The following is a 21,062-nucleotide window of genomic DNA, read 5'->3' as shown; positions in this document are numbered from 1 at the left end:
CCTCACCGGTTAGAGCTTGGTGTAGCGCTGCTGATTTAAAGCTAACTGTGCCACTCGAGTAAAGTGTGTAATAAACGTAGAGGGAATTGTTAGACATTTTACTTTTAGAATATCTGACTGATTTAAGAGTCCATGAAAAAAACAAAGTGTGATTGATAATTACAAGGCAAGCCAATGCAGCTGAGTGATTTAATGAAAATCATGCTGCAGCTAAAGTTGCTGCAGTTTGCTTTAAGGGATCATAGTAAAGTAAGATATGATGATCTCTTCATATAACCATTAGCAAATGGTTATACTGTAATCTTTCCATATATGTATTACATATTCACAGAAAAATCTGTGAGACATCAAAATAAATTGCTTTTCATGGGGAAAAAACAATCCTTCAAGATTTTTATATTAAGATAGCTTTCTAAATGTTCTTTACATACCCAAAGGGAGAAAAATTATAGTGAAGTGTCTTTGATTCTGTTAAGGTTTTTCTTCACATTTCTATAAACTTCTTCCAAAATACTTACAAAATAATATAATTTATAAGATACATCATTTCACCTGAGGGTTTTTGTCAGATGTTGTCCAGTGTCACCGTGTCAGAAGGCGATACAGGAATACCTGCAGAAGGAAGTTCTGGAGTTGTGTTTTGCAGCAGACAGCTTCTTCTGAGCCCTTAGTAATTACAGGCTCTTTTATATGCAGATGTGGGAAGCCTTTTATCCTGTCAAAGCTTCACTGCATGTCTGTGTCTGGACATGAATTCATAGTGGCAGTTAAAAGTAAAAAATTGTAGTTTTTAATTTACTTAAATTTCAGCATCACTGTTGCCTCATAGAACTTGCATTTTGATGATATGCCACAAGAGTTTTCTTTCCAAACTTTAAAATTTGTGTATTTTCTTTTGCTAAGAGGGCAAGAGTCAGTAATCATCCATTACCTCCCTTTTTTTGTCACTTTCTATAAAGGTGGTACCAAAATACAAATATCTTTGCTTAAGTTTTTTCACCCTGAAGGCAAATGGTCCCAGTCTTTTCCATATTTCTTGGAATTATATGTTCCATTTTCTAATTAGTGTCTATTTCAAAATCCCACATGTGTTTTGACAATACCTTTCTTGAGTTGGGTGCCCAGAGCTGAACACATACTTCTAGCTCAGGGGGACTCATGATTTGCAAAAACATAATACGTTCATTAGTATTGTCTCCATTTTAGCAGCTCATTCTGCATTAGCGAAAAACAAACAAAAATGTTTCTGTTGCTCTATGGCCAGAATGGTCTGTGCTTAAGTAAAGATGCACCTTAGGAAAGAAAAGAAGATCCTAGCGCTGTTATGGTGAGCTTAACAACTGACTTACAAATTTCTCAATAGCAGGAAAAATGTTACGGGTGTGTAGCTGGCACAAGTAAGCTGCTTCGTCCACACAACATTGGATTTTTAGATGGCAGCAGCTGCTTTACTTTGGTTTTGAGTGATCATTACTCTTCAGTCCCTCATGTCTGTACACAAGGATTGAGAGCTTTTAAATAAACAGAGCAATTTAACTGACTACCTCATGACGTGGGTGTATCGGCCGGCATCACAATTGTTGAAGTATTGAGCTGCCAGATTCTCAGCCCATGTATTTGGCTTGTACGAAAATTGAGGACCAATGGCAGCTCTGCCTTTCTTTCTCCTGAATCCAGACTTACTGACTGAACGCAGAGGACAAGGCTGCTCTTCTCACCAACATAGCTTTATCTCACGGCATGGGCCATTTGAAATGACATAGGGCAGACTAGCTCTTCAAACGTGGAAGAAACTTAGCTCAAAGTTTGAAGAGTCTCACTTCAATTTTATGAAGTAAATGGAAAGCTTTTTATTAAGGACAAATCCTAATAATGGTATTCCACACACAGCTCCAGGTCAAATTGGTTTTCCTATACCATGCCTTTAATATGTCACAATTTTTTATTGTTTTAATAAGAGTTCATTTGTGTGTCTAATAATACATCACATTTTACTCATGACCTCCTTAGAAAGTTTCTTAAATATTTGCTTGATCATTATCCTTCTGTAAAGAATGGTCTGCTGTCTTGGGACTAACTCGAGTTTATCCCAGCTCATGCAATAGCCAGTTAAGCCTACAGACCAATGCACACTTTTACATTTATCCATTTAAAATAATTGTATAATTCCTTGGCAAGTAAAGTTAGTGATTTCCAAGCATTAATGCGTAACCCACTATTTACATTTTCCATAAGGATAAACCAGAAAATATCAGTCTTCTGCTACTCTACAGCTTGCTAGAGTGATTAATACAAACCTCAGCAACAATTTGTTTATTTGCCTTTTTCTACATGTTTCCTTTAGCAGGGCAAATTCTGTCAACCATACCTGCAAAAAAAAGAGAAGATAGAGCCAATTATTTAGTTAGGCTCCATCTGTCTCTTATTGAAGCATTAAAGAGAGCCAAGGGGTTACTGCAGAAACAATTATTTGAATCGGGGTGCATCATTACAAGTGTACAAATTCAGTTAGGGCTCTTGCCTATATTAAACAAGAGCCAATGCAAGGGTCACAGCTGCTCAGCTCCTCACCTATAAATAGGGACAGTCGTGACAGTAGTTTCCATCTTGCTTTTTGAGGCATTAGTCCTTAGTGGTGCTGGATTTGGCAAAATGGTGCGTTTCATGACCGTGACCTAAATACCACCATCCTCACAGGCTCTTCTGAACTGAGGGCATGCAGGAATGGGAAAAGAATTCAAGTTCTCCCCGTTTCTAGAGAGATGATGCTAACAAAGGTGTTTTTAATGTAAGAACAGGGCAGTTTTGAAAAGCTGACTGTGTTAGGAGTTTCATGTGGCCCACAGAAGCTCAATTAGGAGGATGTTTTCTGTAAAGCTGCCTGATGTTATCACTACCCTTCAGCTTACTGGGCAACTTTTTTCAGCTTTCTATGGTGACATAATATTCAGAGATGATATTGTTTAGTCCTCATCCTTCGCATTTGAAGCCCCTTACTACAGAGGGTTTTGAACCTTTGAGCGCTCCTTCCCTTTCAGTGTCACTGTAGGAATTAGTCTTATCTGGCAGGAACATATTTCATCTCGGCTGGCTTGCAAAGCACGCAAGGTACAGCAGCTGAAAGAAGGAAGCACGGCCTTGTGTTTGGCCAGTGCGTTGCAGGCTGTGACTTGTCCGTGGAGCACTCTCACGTGAGATGCTGTGATTCTCCTTGTGCTGTTGAAAGAGCAGCAGTCACGCTGGTCAATGCCACGTGGACAATGATGCTGAAGAGAGATCAGAAACTCCTTTCCAACTGACGTCTTCAGTACCTGCATCAAGCTTCAGCAGTGATCCCACTATTTTCCACAATGGTCTAGTCCCAGTGAAGCACCAACATGCATGCTCGAGATGCAAATGCTCCTGATACCACCCTGGACACACGGCAGAGAGCGAAGGGTGCTGGCGCGGCTGCCTTTCCCCAGTGCCTGGCTCCAAGCTTGGCTGCGCACTGAGATGCTTTTGCCCAGCTAGGTCCAGAGCCGAGACGCCCGCTTGCTTGCTCTGCTTTTTAGCCCGTGCCAGTGCAATCACAGCAGCTCTCTTTGTGAGAGAAAGTCTTGAAGTGCTTTATAATCATTAAGCCTCACAATACCCTCTGAGTTAATTATTTATATGGCAGGAGAAGTCAGCCACAGAGGTTACATGTATGAAATGTCCGCGTGTCAGCCTTTATAGACCTGATTATGCTCAGGTTGGTTTGCCCTTTTAGCTGATCCTGAGCCTATAATCAAATTATAAGTGTAAGTTCTGTTTTTGATAAACTAAAGCTTAAAAGAACAAACAAGCAAATGAGCTTTTCCACGGCTGCCTCCTCTGTTTCAGTCCGGCATTTCAAGGTGCGATCCTCGAGTGCTCCCTGGAGCAGGGCTGCAGCTTTACCGAGCTGGAGTCCCTTCTGGCGCTCTCATTCATGCTTTCTGTCAAACAACATTTTCTTTGATTTTTATCAAGATCTTCTTGACTGAGATCTTCAAAGCAATTAATTCAGTGCTCCATGATTGCAGCTCCTTGAATAATTGTTTGTTAGAGTATTTTCTTTCCCAGGCAAGAGATGTAAAATAGTTGCTCCCCTCAATAAACAAGTTGTCAAATGTGATTAGTTAATGGACCTGTAATCATGCAATAGCATAAAGGTAAGGATTTGGTAAGTGCGATGTGAAAATGCATATTTAAATTAAAGCTATAAGGGAGGATTTTCCCATAGGAAATCTTGCTATCAATGCTGAAATAGGCTATTTACCATTCATAATGATTAACTGTAGATCATTAATTAAAGAAAACAAGAGATTAGTCATCAAGCATTTCAAATTAAAGATGCATTGATTGTTTGACTTACTTTTAGGTCTGGCTGGGAGATCAAGTTTGTGCCCAGGTCCCCAGGGCTGAGCCAGCCTTCCCACATAAACTGATATGCAGAAGTAAAAGCCTGTTAAAATTAAGGTCAAAAATTTACTGGCCAATATTAAGCTCCAAGAGCCTGAAATGTGATGCTATGTTCCTAGTCACCAGCCCTGTAATTTGCCACACCGCTCTTGATCAGATGCGTGTTAAGAAGCAGAATTGGAGCACTTGGCCTCATCGGTTCATGGGGGAGAAGGAACATCTCATTTTTTGGCAAGTGAATGCTAAATTCCAAGCTGAATCCAGTTACAGCGAATGTGTATTATAGCTCAAAAAGCTAATTAGCTTGTTTTCATCTCTAAATAATAAATCTACCTTTCTGCCAGCCCTTTAGAAGAAATCTCAGACAATCCTGCAGTGGCATCTGTGGAAAGCTGAAGCCCTGTGCAAAGGAATATAAGCAAGGTTGGTTCCCCCCACCCCCCTCACCTGGGAAATGTACATTCAATGGTATCATTTCCTAAAAGAGTTTTCCTTGCCAGAAAAAGAAAATACTTTTTGTTCTTGTTGTTAAAAGCAGTATCTATTATAGAAATATAATTCTCCATTTGGGAATTACAAGCAGTAATACAATAATAATAGTTGGTTACAACACACTAATTTCAAACTGTTCCAGGCAGCTGCCTTCTACTTTCTGTGCAAACTCTTAGCATTAGGCTCCAATATAACATGAAATTACTCTAAACTGTCCGCCAGATTTGACTATTCTTTTAAAATCATGTAGCTGTTACTTACATTATGTAATAGCAACTGGGGTAATTTAATTACTAAGTCACGTATGAAAAATAAGACTTCAGCTTGCACCCTTCAGGTAATTAACCACCTAATTACTATTAAAAAAGAATAATCAGGGCACATACTGCTGAGACAACGGACATGTCAAAGCTACTTCACCTGTGATGCGCTGCGTGGTTGGAGGCTGTGGGGTCATTTCTGCTTATAGCCCAAACCTGCTCTTTTTTTGTTTGCTTTTTTGGAGGACAGGTGGAGGCAAAGCTTTCACGAGCTCAGCGGTGAACATCTCCTCTGACGTCTGCCAGGATGAGACCCCTTCATGCTGCCAGTCCTCACATGACTAAGGCACACGTACCCTGACAGCAGGAATTTAGGAATGGGCAGACACTTTCCTGGCCCCGGGAGCTGCGGTGGGAGGGGGTACCGCAGTCCTTGCCCCAGGGCTGGCCGCAATCTGTGGGCTCCCTTGCAGCCACGCTCCCACCGTTGGGGGGTGCCCCACCGCCAGCACGAGGGATGATGGCACTGGGTTTCTGCAGGGCTCAAGTTTGATGCTCCTTCCTTGATGTTTTTCGCGAGACGAGCGTTTGACCGGGACTACAGGCTACCAGGTATATGCTAGTAAAGCAGGTTTGTAAGTACAACTATTTGCTAAGAATATTTGTCTTTGCCAACCCCAGATCCTACTACTGAGGCAGCTGGCTTTAAAAAAATTCATGGAATATTATTTATATTGACATTTTGGACATATCCAGTCCAGTAGGTCACACTTTGGGGGCTCTTCTCTTCCAAGGCTATTTTATAATGAAAGTTGAGACTCATAAATACCGTGTTTTCAGACACAACTCCACAAGTTGCCTGTTTAAAGCAAAACCCGCTGTGCTTCAGTGTTGGCACTCTTACAGCTTAACCCCGTGGTTTTGTGCCAGCATTCCTCCAGCCTCATCTCCTCTGTAGCTTACTTCAGGGCCTGTCCCCCTCATCCTCTCCCCCCTGGCTGGCTCCCAGTGTCATAACGGGATCGTCTGATTGCCCCTTCCTCCTACCCCCACCTCTGCTTTTCCTGGTGTGGTATCTAAGGACAGTGGTTACCTAAGAGAGTGTTTCAAGGCACTGGACCTTATAAAAGTGAGCCGGTTAGCCAAAGGGTAGATCATACACATAAAAATATGATTAATTGCAGGACTCCAGCAGCCAGAGCATGACGTAGATGGCCAAATGTCACAATGCTCACAATGGCATCCCCCAAGCTGGTGAGACCAAGGGACCAGGGTTAGGACCAGGTTACTCCTTTGGGTAGATGCGTTGCTAACAAAGAGCATCCAGGATTTCCTTGAAGGCTACATGCTGGATCAAGTGGCTGCATCCCTTCTTCGCCCACACGTTGCTCGAGAGCCATTCTCGTCCTCGTTAGTATGCAGCTGGTGCGGTTCACTGGCTCTGCCAAGCGGAGCTTTTTAATTCTCCCTCACTGGAGAGAGGAAACTTCTGAACAAGAGAATGATTAATGGGGGGGGGGGGAGCAAACAAAATTTAAAAAGGAATAATAAAAACCCTCAATGAAAGTGAAACGATCAAGATTTATGAGAATTCTATGAATTCTTCACATTCGTTCAAAGCAGGAATGCATAAGTTGCGGCACACTGCACTCGGCACGTCTATTAATGAGAATAGCTGTGTTTATGCTTTCATTTACGCCGCCTTCATGCCCGGAGGCTCCAAGCGTGAGGCCTGTTCACACACGTAAGGAAAAAAACAGAAAGCCAGGCCCAAGTAACTTGGGACCAGCTGGAAGGTTTCTGGCTGTGAAGCGTGGGTCCCGCCTGCAGCACAGCTTGGAGGGGCCGCGCAGGATAGCAGCTTCTGGCGCGGGGACATCCGGGGAGGGGGAAGGCACGTAGCAGGGCACTACAGTGAAATCTGGTTTGTTTTTTGTGACTCCACAAAGCATGGTATTTGGATAAATCCAAGTTTCCCTGGGAAGGCTAACGAGCTCGCATTCAGCAGTGTTCACCGTAGCCCTGGAGAGATTCGTCAGGCTCTTTTTTTCCTTCCGTCCTCTTCACAGCTTGATGGAAGTCAGTGAAATGTTGCCGGTCAGGTTTCTCACCATGGCTGTGGACACGTAGTCTTCCCATGCTCCCACAGCAGTAAGCACAAGCAAACTGCATTAACGGTGCCTCCAAGCTGCTTGAAATTAGAAATCGTTGGAGCACATATACTTTACCAGGTCTTTTTTTCTGGAGAGAGTCCAGCAGAGGAGAAGTGCCCGGCTTAGCTGTGAGACATCTGCAATGAATTGTCTTCATACGAAATTCTGAACTTGAATAATATCCCTCCGCTCTCCATGACAGTAGTAGGTGTTTGAGCATTTGCTCTGCATCCCTTGTGCATCCTTTCACCACCAAACTCCCTCTAACACCGTGGGTAGATAAGGGTGTTAACACCAGGCTAACTTGGATGGTACAAGCTGGGAGAAGTACAGCTCTTACATGATTATCTCTGTAGGCAGTGCAAGCTAATGTTTCTTCAGAGTGGGTCACAGCAGCTCTCCTATGTGACGTGTTGCAGGATAACTGACAGTAAGCGTTGGTTATAATCACAAGAAATGGGCAGAGATGACAGCTGAGTGCAGAAACGTCCCAGCCCTTGCAGACAGAGGTCACACCTGAACTCCTCAGAAGAGCTGAGGTTTGCAGCATGGTCACTCTCCTCCGTGCAACTATCCAAAGACTGCAAACGTTTCTGAACAGGTTTGAAAGCCAGATCAAAATGTTACAGGTTAGTATGACCTCAAACAGACTTGTTTAAGAAGCTGCCACTCCAGTATAAAGAAGGTAATTCAGGGGCTGTGAAAAGGAGGGATGGAGGAACAGAGATTGCATCCGTACTATTCCAGATAATAATCATACCATTAACTTGAGGCTGAAATTTTAAAGTCTTTGTGCTGCCTATTGTGTCCACATGTGTATGTGCACACATGTGCATGTGTAAGTTTAAACACTGTCAGCAGCCTAAGACACACGCAGTGGGAGCCCAGACAGCCAGGGCTTGTGGGGCACAGGCTGCCCTGCAGCACAATCCCAGTGCTTGTAAAATGCAACACGCAACTTCTGCATCTGCCTGTTGCTTCTCAGCTTGATCAATCCAGGAAGTGACATGTTAATTCTTTCCCATCTTCCTGCTTTCTCAATTGGATAAGGAAAATAAATAAAATAAAATAAAATTTAAAAAAATGGTCCGAGCAGAATTTTTCAAACTTTTATGACCATCTATCTAGATTGCACCAATGTCAAAACTGAGGGCTGCTCATCTGGTGAAGACAGCCATGTTGATGAAGCAATTCTCACTTGGCCATGGGCTGCTTTTGCTAATTTGCCGGCTTCATTTTCTGTGCTGGTGGAGGTGAGGCAATGTCCACATGCTGCAGCAGGGTGCTGTGCAGCAGTGCCCAGTTCAGCTCCAGATGATCTGGCACACGACAATAGCTACAGCCCCGCGGAGCAACCAGCCTGGGTGGGAGAAGCAGCGTAGACATCACAGCATCATATATCCCATTGTTCTAGCAAATACAGCTTGCGTTCAGGAGGCCTAATTAGCCCAAGCCCAAGCCTAATTAATCCAGTTGATTCAGAATTACGCTGTGCAGCTTGGTTACCCAAAGGGATCTTACAGAGAGGACTCAAGGGCCCGGGTGTGGGTGCACCCCCTGCCCCGCAGAGCAAGCAGCATGCAGCCCTCAGCAGGCAAAGCTGCTCTCAGAGCAACAGGTACCGGTCTGCCGGCTCTGAGGAGAGATGTTCGACGGCAAAAAATGACAGGCCTTCCTTTAACAGTAAATAAGAATTGAGATTAAAACAAAGAGTGATGTGGCATACAAGAAAAAAAAAAGAGAAAAAGGAAGCCCTCAGAAGGGGGAGAATTGGAGAGTATGCATTTTTTGGTGGACAGAAAGATCACCCAGGACAGAAGACAGGGGGGAAGAGTGGCTTTGGCTACAAAACCACTTGGAAGTGCCCATTTCTACTACCCACTAAACTTGGGGGGGGGTGTGGGTGTCTCCCTGGGGAAGGCACAGAGGGTACAAGGAAACCATCGCTGCCCGTGGTGCCCGGCCAAGTTATTTTCCATTGCTGAAGCATTCCACCACAACTTATCACTTTGACCTTGCTGCCTGTCCTCTTGGTCCTGTCCGTGTGCCCCCCCCCCCCCCCCTTCTTTCTCAGTGTCTAGAGGCTGCTGATGGTTTGTTGTGCCTGCTTAGAACACAGGGTATCTCTGGGGAAGCTTTTGGGCGTCCTACCTGCCTCTAGAGAGCATGCACGGCTGTACCACCCTGCCTAGCACAGAGTCACTGGGTCGTGAGACAGCAAAGCAGCTGTGCATACAGAGATGCAGAGGAATTTTAAGAAAAGTTGATTTTTGGAAAGAATAGTAAGAATGAAGATTAATAACGTATCCAAGCCCTGCTCTGCCAGAGAGAGGAGCAGTGTTGAAGAGCAGGGATGGCACCAAGGTGAGGGATGGCATCGGGAGGGCACAGCAGAAGTTCAGAGCTCAAGCCAGCCCACCTGAGATGGAGGGGCTGCTGGATTTCTAGTCCAAGTAACCTTGTTGTTTTATTTGAAGTATCCAGTGTGCAGCTGTAATTCATTTGCATCTGTTCCATATGGAGATATAGCCCAATTCCAATAGCGTACAGCTCCTGGCTTCTCTGGGATTTTCTTTACATGGCCTTATAAGGGCCTGTCCAAAGAGCCAAAGCTGAACAGAGTTGGGAACTGCTGCTCCCTACTGTGCTGATTTCAATTCTTTGAGCCACGTATTTCCTCTGAACGGAGGAGGACTGATAATCGATAGGTGCTACAGGCAAGCTATTTAGTGGGACTCCCTCTGAACTGGGATAAATCATTTGACCTCCTTCTTCCTCAATCAATCCCACTGCAAAAGTGGCTTAACGCTGGTTCTAAATGAAAAACAGATGCTCCTGAGCAGAGCTATCATGCACCAGTGGAGAGAGAAGGGGATAAACAAACACACACTCCAGTTGCAGCCAGTGGAAAATACAACTGGTGGCTCCACTCTTGGAGTTGCTCCTCTGTCTCCATTAGCAGCTGAAAGCAGAAGACGCAGGCAAAGGCTGAGGGACTGTTGGGGTAATGGCTGCTTTCTCAGAGCTACCCTGCGAGCCTGGAGAGCTGGCAGCTTGGGGCATGGCAGATGGAGACTAAGGGAGGTCAGGGTCTGCCTCTGCGAGAGGCAGCAGTACTCTGAGGGGTGGAACCTGACGGCCTTTCACGTCACAATGTAAATTACTGGGAGAAAAATCCCCTTCCTGTTGTCATATGTAACGCCTTAATGAATTGACACCCCTGTCTTCCCATTCCTGCTTCAGAGGCTAGTCCCTTCGCTGCAATTTAGACACTTCTCGTTTACCTTGTTTAGATGTTTTGTACTAGTTTGGAGAAGAGTAGCATCAGCAGCAGCCTTATAGGAGAACTGGTTCGGATCGGAAACCTGTCCACACCGAAGTGGATTTGGCTGGTCTCACCAAGGTAAATTCATAAATTAGTGGGTTGTTGTCAGGCTTTATTTATTTCAAGTTTATTTTATATCAGTTATCGGGTAGTGTTTGGTTGGGCTGCAATATAGCTCCAGGTGGGAAAACATAATCCACTCTCCTCCATCCCTTGATGGTCTAGTGGCGGCTTCTCACTTTCATATCAGATGAAATTGTGGCTGAATGAATGATCTGCTTGGCCTAATTCGAAAGCTACTGTAAATGACAAGAAAACCGTACAGCAGTTTTTACCGTACACCCCCCGTCCTGCTTTTCAGCAAGGACCAGGATTTTATTGTGCAATTATCATGTCCTGAGACAAGACGCGTGTGATGGCAAAGCAGATGGATGCTCCGCCACAGCATGCTTCGGCAGCCTTTTCTGGTTTTGGTGATGGGCGACGCTTTTTTGTAAGTATCATAAGATGAAGCATTTGACAAAACACTTCACAAAGTCTTTCTCCAAAGGGCTTCTCGCACTTGTTGAAGGCAGCCTGCCAGGTGGTCCACATGGCCACCTGGATCCCACGTCACCCGCTGGCCAGGACGAGCGCTCCAGCTGCTCCTGCAGGAGTGTCCATGCAACCTCCCAGGCAACCCGCTTGCTCTGGCAGCTGCCTGGAGGCCACTGCCCGTGCTTCGTGCCCTCCTGGGGACTGGCGGGTTTCACCTGCTGCTCTGCGCACGAGTTGCCTTGGCCCACCACTGCTTCAGGTACACGTTGCATGTGAGTGTTATTTGCTCCTTTGCAGGCACCTTATGCAGCTCAACGCAAGAGGTGACCTAACCCAGACTATGCTTCTAGCAATGGAGATACCCGACATTCGCCTCTGAAAATGAACATCTCCTGTCTAGCTCAGGCAGAAGCTCAGGAACCACCTAGCAAGTTAGGGACACACCTGAGAGCTTCAGCCAGGATGGCTGGCTGCAGCAGAGCACCCGTCTGCTTACTGCCCTTAGAGCAAGGCCTTCGCAGACAACACTAAACCAACTTTTTAGAACAACTGTGGAAAGAGGAACATACTTTTAACAAGAGGCAACTGAGCCCAGCCTTCCAGGAGCCCATCTAGGCATTAGAAATATTTGGGAGCTTCTGATGAAAATCTAGGAATGACAGGATTTAGGAAATTCTGAGGAAAGAAAACACTAATGATACGTGAAATGCTCTGCTCACCACAAAGCAGAAACTAAAGTACAGAAAAACAGGGTACAGTTGGAAATCCGGACTCACTGTATATTAATAACCTAAAGTTAAAGCCCAAATGCTCTGCATTGCACAGAGAAGCTGGTATAAAATCACCCACCCCTCACCCTCCTGCAAGCCCCCTAAGTCCAGCTACAGACAGGTTATGTAGGCAGGATCCATGCTGTCAAACACCAAGCACCAGAGTGAGATACCAGCTTCAAGCATGTCCCTGATGGGACAAAGATGTTTGATTTGCAGTGCCAGAGCAGGAGTGACACCGCTCACAGATGGGTGTGCAACTTCAAAGTGTCGATGTTCGATCCCACAGCCCTGCGAGAGCAGGAGCTGGGCTCTGCCGACAGCTGCTCCACATGGGAACCCACCTCTCCCCAACCCTCCTCCTCACTTGCTTTTTCCCAACCCTAGCCCTGCTAAAATTGTACCGAAAGATCCAGAAAAAATAGAGCTGAAGTCTTCGTTTCTGGATAATATCACCACAAGAAACCATCACCAGCTCCTCATGGAAAGCCACTTCAGTGCAAAACCACCAGCAATCCTGTTTTAACCTCATTGCCCTCATGGTAAATGCTGAGTCCTCAGTACTTCAGAGGTTAACAGAAATCCTCTTTTCTGTGTTATTTTGTATTGGTCTCACTTCCTTGCTTACAAGACATGTAGAAAATGACTTGTCCCTCACACCCGGCTGGCGCAAGCCAAGGACCGCAGTCCCTGCCACCCCAACAGGGACTCAAGTCTTGCAGACGTGCAGTAGCAGCACTGAACACAACACACACACACTCTGTATGTTACTGTATAAATCAATATTTTTCTACTCCTTACTGACTGTTTTCTCCACCAGAAATTCAGTTCCCATCTAGCCACAGTTCCTCAAATGCCATGGGTGGCTGTGGGGGAACCCAGACAGGACAGTGGCAGCACTCTGACAGCCAAGCCCAGCAGCTGCAGGAAAAATCAAGTACATTGGGCATCCTCATTTTGTAAGCTTAATCACCTATGGACATGCTGCTTGTGCAGTTGTGGTGTGTTTCTGTGTGTGCCTGTGTATTTCAATTTGTTAGTGGGTTTCTTCCAAATAAATTTTGAAAGTAACAGCAACCAAATAACCTGTTAAACAATCCATCCCAACCATGAGGGGTGGAGGAGCAGCAGTCTCAGAGGTAATTATATATTTCGTTATATGTTTATATAATGAAAGTGTATATATATAGTTATCTATATAAATATATATTTAATATATTTCATTACATATTTTTTTAATTATATGTTTTGTAATGCCAACAGGCATTATGAAACCCTGCAGATGGCTAGAGTGGTGAGGCAGCTGGTACCCCCAGCCCAGGGAGAGCTAGAAGCCCAGGACCAACCCTCACAGGCACTGGGGAAGCCCAGGGGAAGAGCCACCAGAGGGTAGATGCAGAATAAGCCCTCCACAAGGAGCCACCCATCAGAAGGCAGCCTCCCCAGCCTTGCTGCAATCAGCTCTGCCCATTGCTGCCTTTGCTCGCATGGTCAAACCCCTGCTACCCCATCAAGCTGAAAGGAAAAAAAATCTTTCTGCTAAAAATTCACCATCTCAATGTTTCAGGTGAGCGCTGAGCAAACCATCCACTTTATGCCCTCCAAGGAATTTTCCCAGCTAAACCAGAGAACATCAGCCTAGATATTTGCAGTCCCAGCAGAAAGCAATCCTCTGCTCTCCTCCATTAATTTGGGGCGGGAGGATAGGGAGGGGAAGCAGACAGGGATGATGACAGAGGGACTGGGTGGCAGTTGGGCTGGAGCCATTTCACATTCACTTTCTCCTGCATCACAAGAAATCAGAAGTGGCACAGATTATTTTTGTCCCTCTTTTGTAGGTCACCTTTAATAGAAATGTTAATAATGTCTGCTATCTGTATATCTGAAATTTTATATGGTAGCTCTGTAATTCACTGTCTTTATCAGCCTTCTTTAATGTATAATTTAATGCTTGTATAACTATTTTGTTTGGGTATGACTCTCAGAATTATGACTAAAAAAAAAGATCTGTATGCTAGTTAACTACTTTTTATGGAAAGTATTTCTTTCATGTTATTTTAAAACCATGGAGCTGGGGGAAGTATTTTATGGACCACAGAACCTCGCAGGGTAGTTAATTTCTGTTTGAGCTGGTTTCTCTGCTATTTTAAAGGGTGCCATCAAGATCATTGCTATTTCAGTTGGTTGGGAGCCAGCTTGACTCTTCTGCAGTTGCGACACATCCTTGCGCTGTTATTAAAGCTGGGGAAAAGAGTAAACATGGGAGCTGGATGCCGCGTCACCCCATGCCAATGGGTGGAAGGAAGGAAGGAGCGTCCACCTCGCCGTCCCGGGCACCCCAGGGCAGCTAGTGCTTGAAATCAGGCACCGAGGATGCCGCATCCTTCTTCTGATGGGCAGAAAGTATTTCAGCCTGGGAATATGGAGGGGGGAAAAAAAAAAAAAAAGATGATGGCAACTCATGTGCCCAGTCCCAGTCCCAGCTGTCCTGCCGGCTGGGTGTGGGGGGGGCAGGCGAGCTGGCGTGGTCCCGTGAAAGACACTTTCTTCCCGCAGGCAGCAAATGGGTCTCGGTCACGTGCACGCCATGGGCTCAATGGAGCATGTGGGCCTTCACCGCATGCGCCTTAGCTCGGAGTAAGAGCTCTCTGCTTTAAAAGCAGTAATTGGGTGGTTAGCTGAGCCCTAGGCAAGCTTGAGTTATGCACTAAATATTCTGCCTTTTGTTTCATAATGAATTATTTTGTGTATCTAAGCAAAGGGGGTTTTCTTTTTGGTCTTTTCTCTGCAGTTTGTTCCTAGCCCACTTGTGGGTGTGTGTTGAAATATCTGCCTTTTGCTTATGAGGTCAAGTGCTTTAATCAGGAGCAAAAAATTTGCGTGCTTTAGTCCTAAATTCTCTGAGCGGTTGCCAAATATAATTAGAAACAAATGGCTTTATTCCTCATTTGAGAGCTCCCTAGACATTGGGGAGGGGGGAGAGGGGGGAGAGCTTGCTTTGCCTGGCTGTTTTTGGGGGAGCTTGCAAACAAAAACACTGCCAGAAAAACCCGAGGAAGCCCTGCAAGAGGAGGAGAGTGCCTTGTGATTTCTGCAGAGGACAGAGGGTTTAAGCAGCGGTGCGGGAAGCAGTGCACGGCGGGGACGAGGCACCCCACGTGTGCCTGCTTTGCGAGCAGCTCCATATTTTCCCCCCATTGCTACTGGAGAGCGGAGTGGGCCAGAGCAGGGCACTAGCCCAGGAAAACTGCCTGTATAACCACACACGCTGCTCATGCCAAGGTCCCAGACACTTCAGTGGGAGCCAGAGTGGGGTTTAAACACCCACGTGCAGGACAGTCAAGGGGTTTAGCCCTCCCTGGGCTTCCCACCCCAGACCACCAGTAGCTAAACCCCAGCTAGATGCACACATAATGAATAAATCACAAGAGCTGAAGTCTGCTCCACGCAATACCAGTCAGCACCACTCACTGCAGATATCCACATCATCTCTGCTTAAACACATCTGGACTGCCTGTAAATTCAGTTAAGTTGTATTTAGGTGTATCCACGAACCATCCACAACCTAAGAGAGATGCTCACCCACCCAGTGTGGGATCCCACGGTGTCCATTACCTTAGCACTTCGGGTGTGCGCCGAGAGGACAGCAAGGCTGGCCTCCGCCTTTGCCCCCTGCTCCCCCCCCAGGCAAACTGCTCCCCTCACCATGGTACTTACACAGCTCAGCCCCGCTGCGGCGGCTGAGCTCCTCACATGCAGCCTGTGGCTTCCTCTCATGAGGGACACGGTGTCTGGCCCTGGGGACGTGGCATTGCCTGCTGGCACCGCAGCTTCCCTCACCCCGGCATGGTGGGCCCTAAATAAAGAGGGGCCGTTGCTCATCCCGCTGGTGTCTCCCAGTGTGAGGGGACATTTTGCTGCCCACACAAGCGATTGGAGGTCACAAACCGCCTCTTTCAACAAATGGTTTTGGCACCAAAATGGCTGAAGAGCCTCTCTTACTGGCTTTTACAAGGTGTGTAGTTTTGCAGCATCACCTCACAGCCTGGCATCGCCTCATGGCACGGCGTCGCCTGATGGCACAGCACCACCTCACAGCATTGCCTCACCTCACAGCATCGCCTCACCTCACAGCATCACCTCACAGCATGGCGTCGCCTCGCAGCTGGGCCTGCAGCAGAAGAGAGGTGTTGGGGGCAGGCGGGGAGCGCACCACCACTGCCCCACGGCCACGCAGGTGCTCTGGGGGGCAGGACCACCTCAGACATGGAGAGGGGGATGTTTTTTTTCTTTCTTTGGTAAATTTCAGAGCTAACTGAATAAAATTTGCAAGTTCTGGGGCTTTTGCCTCCCTTAAAGGAGACCCCCATGGGCTGGACTCCCTCAGCCACCTCCTTTCCTGGGAGAGCAGCCCCCCTCGGGTGGGCTCTGGGGGGGGCACCTGGGACATGGGTGGGCAAGGTTTGCACCCCAGCTGCAGGACCGGGCTCACAGTGATTGCTGTGAGATGACTAATTGGCTAATCAGCAATTTGATAAATGCTTTTATGCTCATCACCAAAAAAAAAAAGCAGCTGTCGAGCAGCTCTGCCTCCAGCAGCAGCAGCAGGAGGAGGAGCAGAGGGGAGCTACCAGGATTTTTGTGCCCCTGTGTTATGGTGGGGCAGACGAGGCAGAGGGTGCAGCACCCAAGGACATGGCAGCCCCATGGGCACCCCTCCCAGCACCTCCTGCCCACTGGTGAGCACGGGCAGGTCTTCACAGCTGCCACCGCTTAGGACTTTTGGGTCTCCTGAATGCAGCATTTGTACCTGAGCTGTTGGTTTGCAGCAGGCACCAAAATCTTCATGAATTTGTCTAATCCAGTTTTGAACACGTTTGTCCCCAGCCTGCTGGCCCTGGCGGTACCAGTGCTGCGGGGAAGGAGGGTCCAGTCCCCCATGCACCGACCACAAGGACAGGGGACATCCCGTCCCAGGTTCGCCGGTGACACTGCGGGCTCATTCCCCAGGTGAGACACTAGATGGAGCATCTAACATCTTGAATATATATATATATATTTTAATCCCATAAAGGATAAATTGAAAAGCTAAATGAAAACACAGATTAAGTTGTATCCAGCAGCCCTCATGTCCCTGTCCCCTCGCTCGAAATGCATCGCCTCAAAAGCAGGTGTCTGTGCAGGGGGCAGAGGGGGCACTGCCTGGGCCCGGGCCACAGCCACAGCTTTCTCCTGCAGAAATGCAAACCTCCAGCGGTCACAGGTCCAGGCGCACACGAGGGAGATGGGATGCTTTGGTGGCCACTCTTTTTGCTTTCCTCGAGGCCACACAGCCCTCCCAGGTTTCTCTTCAGCTGCAGAGGCAACATGCTCTGACAGCACCTCGGTTGTGAGCCTACCCAAACCCGGGAAGGCAAAGATACAGGCTCCAGTTTTCTTGCTCTGGGAGGAGCCAAAGGTGTCTGATATTCCCAGAAAGCCTGCGGGCAAGCGCTGTGTTTCCCAGAGCAAGTATGGTGCCAGTGAGGATTACCAGTGATGTCTGTGCGTGATCTGCTCCTCCCAGCAGCAGAAACTTTCCTAGAAATGCTCCCGAAAACTTCTGGAGCTGAGACATGGACGGTGCGACAGAGGCGGAGAGGAAGGGCCCCTGTTCCCAACAGGTCAGCGTCACCACAGGGTTACAGTCGGCCCAAAGAGGCTGCTGGGAGATGCAGCTGCTGGCCGAGCATCTGCAACCAGCCACGCACCCCAGGATCCATCCAGGGCAGGGGATCCTGCCCCAGGACCTCCATCTACTTCCAGCCATCTGAGCCCTGCCTGCTGGCAAAAGGCTTGCAAATGTCCTTCAAGGTACTTGGGAGGCACATGCATCAGGTGTGTGGGCTGCTGTGGCTCAGGAACTAGAGAAAACCAGAAGCGCTGCTCCCGTTCTTTCTTGCGCATTGATTGTGACTGCAAGGAGCACAGCATGGGGCATTGCAGTGTAATCGCAGAAAGGCAAGACAGCAAGAGACAGAACCAAGAGCCCTCAGTCAGGAGAACTAAACTGCAGTCAGCATGACAACTGTTTGCATCTCCGCTTTGCTTCAGACCCCCCCCAAAACTGTTCATTTCCCACTGCTGGCAGCTGAATTAAAAAAACGGTGTGACAAGGTGGCAAATCCCTCAGCCACAGCAAGCCAGCGGCACAGCATCCCTCGTCCTCACTCAGACCACAGGACATTTCTCTTTCAAAACCAGAAGCGGTTGCGAGTTACTAACAGTAACAAACTCTTCTCAGGGGTAGCTCTTACCTCCTGCAGACCTCACCAGCCCATGGAGGGGTCTGCTGAGCCCTGAGGAGGTGCCCCTGTTCCCCTGCAAGCCCTTTGGGTAATGTTAGCACATAGTCCTCTGCTTCATCGCTTGTATGTGCATGGGGCTGCACCAGCACCCAAATGACCCCGACAAACTCACTGGGATATGCCCAGCCCAGCCAAGGGAGGATGCTGTGACCCCTCTGCCACTCAGAGGCCAGGCTCGTCTGGGTGTGAAAAGCTCCAGCGTGCTGCTCCTGGGGGTCATCTTCCTGGCCACACTCTACGGTGTGGGTAGGGCAGCCCAACAGGCACCCCCCCAGCACAGCAGGAACACGCGGTGTTGGCTTATGTTAATCCACTGACTAGGAAGGGCTAAAAAAAAGCAAGGAAGTAAGCACAGTGCTGGAAACCAAGTTGCACTGGCCACCTCTGCAGCTACTGCGAAGATCAGCATCTGTATGTGTCCGCATTTTCCCCCACCTCCTTCAGATGTTCACTGGTAGGCAATATTTTCAATCTGAAAAGAATAAAATGCCTTAGCTTGGCAAAGACAGAAGTGGATGGGAGGTTTGCTAGAGGGTCCCATCGTCTCCCACAGCTTCACAGCTGGTGTGGGGACAGCACATACAGTGTGATTATTTACTGTTTCTCACAATACAAGAATAAACAAGTAGCAATGGAAATTATCAGGCAACAGGTTAAAGCAGAGGCAGGTTTATTCTGTCTGCTCATACACAGTGCATACTGAAACTGTGAAAGTCCTTGCACAGCCCGCTCTGAAAAGCAAACGATTGAATGAGGACTCAGACATCAAAAAAGAAGAGAGCTTGTCGAGGGCAGTTAAGTGCAGCAGTGACCCTCTCGCTGGCTCAGGAAGCACCTCGCCAGAACCTGTGCTGGTGGGCCACACCACGGATGCCCGTCCTGCCCTCGCCCCCACTCCCGGACCGTCCCCACTGGAGGGGCATTGCGGGGCTGCACGGAGCTGCTCTGCACAGCTGGGTACGGGGACCGGGCAAGTGTCCCCCCTGCTTCCCCCGGGCACACCCAGCCTGTGCATCAACGCAGCCCCACAGCGCTCAACGACACCGCGCTGCTTCACGTGTGCCCAACGGCCGCCTCTTTCCCCGAGCTGGTATTTCCCCTTATTTCCCAGCACACACAAGAAATGCTTTTTTTTTTTTTTGAGACTTTCCCTCAACCGCAGCGTCTATCTGGAAGCCGCATCTAATGGTGACGTCAACCTGGTTTCTGCTCGCCCGGCTGCAGCACGGTTAGGGGAGCAACTTCCCCATGGTGTGCCGTGCTCCTGTACTTCCCCGCAGGCCGGGGGGTTCCGTCGCCGGCAGCAGCAGCGTACCGTAACTGCACCCCAGATTCGGCAAGTGGCTCGTGCTGCCCTTGGAGACGCTGGATGGGAAAGAGCTCCCTGGGTGCCAGTGAACGCTAGTGCTGCAAATAGCCTCAGCCACGCGCCCGGTGCAGGGCGAAAGCGGCGGCAGCCTCCAGGACCACTCACGGCTTCAGCTTCTGGTACCCCCAGGGATGGGGAAGGCTTCCCTAACCTCCCCCCCCCCAGAGCCACAGAGTTAAGTCACAGTGTGATTACCGGCCGGCCCTAGCCACTGGGCACGCCTGCCCCGCTGCCGAGATGTTGGAGGTGAGGGCAGTACCCAGTCCTGACCTACAGGCAAGCAAATGATGTTCTCATCTACAGAAACCAGTAGCGTAGGAGCGCTCCAACAGCGCTCGCTGTGGTAACAGCTTCTCAAAGGGCCACCAGGTTTTGGGGGGGCTTTTTGGACCTGTCAAGGAACAGAGTACAAATTAATTTTACTTGGTGGTTGTTTACTGTCACCAGCAAAATTACTAGTTAGCATTCGATGCCAAAAATCTTACTCACGGTCGAGCTGGGAAGAACAGGGGGGCAATTTTCAGATCCCAGCTCAAGCCTGCAGTACTGGCAGAAAGAAATCCTGCTCTGAGACACAAACGGAGCAAATTTGCTACTGGAGCCACTGGCTAAGCACAGATGCAACCCCCTCAAAAGCTATTCCTACAGTCAGCCTGACCACAGCTGCACTTTAATGCGAGCACACTGGAAAAATAGAGGGGCGCTGACTGAAGATCTTGTCTCTTCCTCCTTTAGGAAATTGCAAACTTCCATTTCTTTAATCTAATCATTTGCAGGAGGAGATATTTTCTCAGAAAAGCCAATATAAGAGGGCTGAAAGGTCTGATGGGATAATATGTAATCCATTGTGATAAGGGCTGTTTACAGAATTATTAATGAAACACAAAAGGGAACAGATAGTAACATTTTTTATTAAATATTACAGTGGATCAAAAAGTACAAAATATCTTTTGCCTGCTATGTGATTGGGAAACTATTGGCACATAATACAGTATCAAAAGCATTAATAAGTACAATTTGGAAAACATACAAAAATTGAGTGTTTATAGTTGGCTCAGCTTTATTTCTGGTAGTGTTTAAACTAACGCCAAGGTTACTCAATAACCTTTTAAATGGGAAACTATATAATATTACTGGGCCATTTTTATATATACAAATCATCACCTTACAGAGCATATAGGCTACATAACTTGAATCACAAAAAGTATACAATATTTACAACAAAAGAAAGTTAAAAAAGTATAAACAGCTAGTAGATTATGCTGCCATTTTTAGAACATATTTAAAACTGTGGGGCTGGGGGGAGAGGGGAGGAGGAGGAAGAGAACGAGCGAGATATCAACCCTGTGTACAGCAAACACCGCAGGAAGCGCTCAGGGTAGCA

This window comes from Haliaeetus leucocephalus, unplaced genomic scaffold (assembly GCF_000737465.1).
Source record: "Haliaeetus leucocephalus isolate CR32 unplaced genomic scaffold, Haliaeetus_leucocephalus-4.0 Scaffold229, whole genome shotgun sequence".
Taxonomy (NCBI): domain Eukaryota; kingdom Metazoa; phylum Chordata; class Aves; order Accipitriformes; family Accipitridae; genus Haliaeetus; species Haliaeetus leucocephalus.
The sequence above is the reverse complement of the archived record's forward strand: the minus strand, read 5'-3'. Positions refer to the sequence as shown.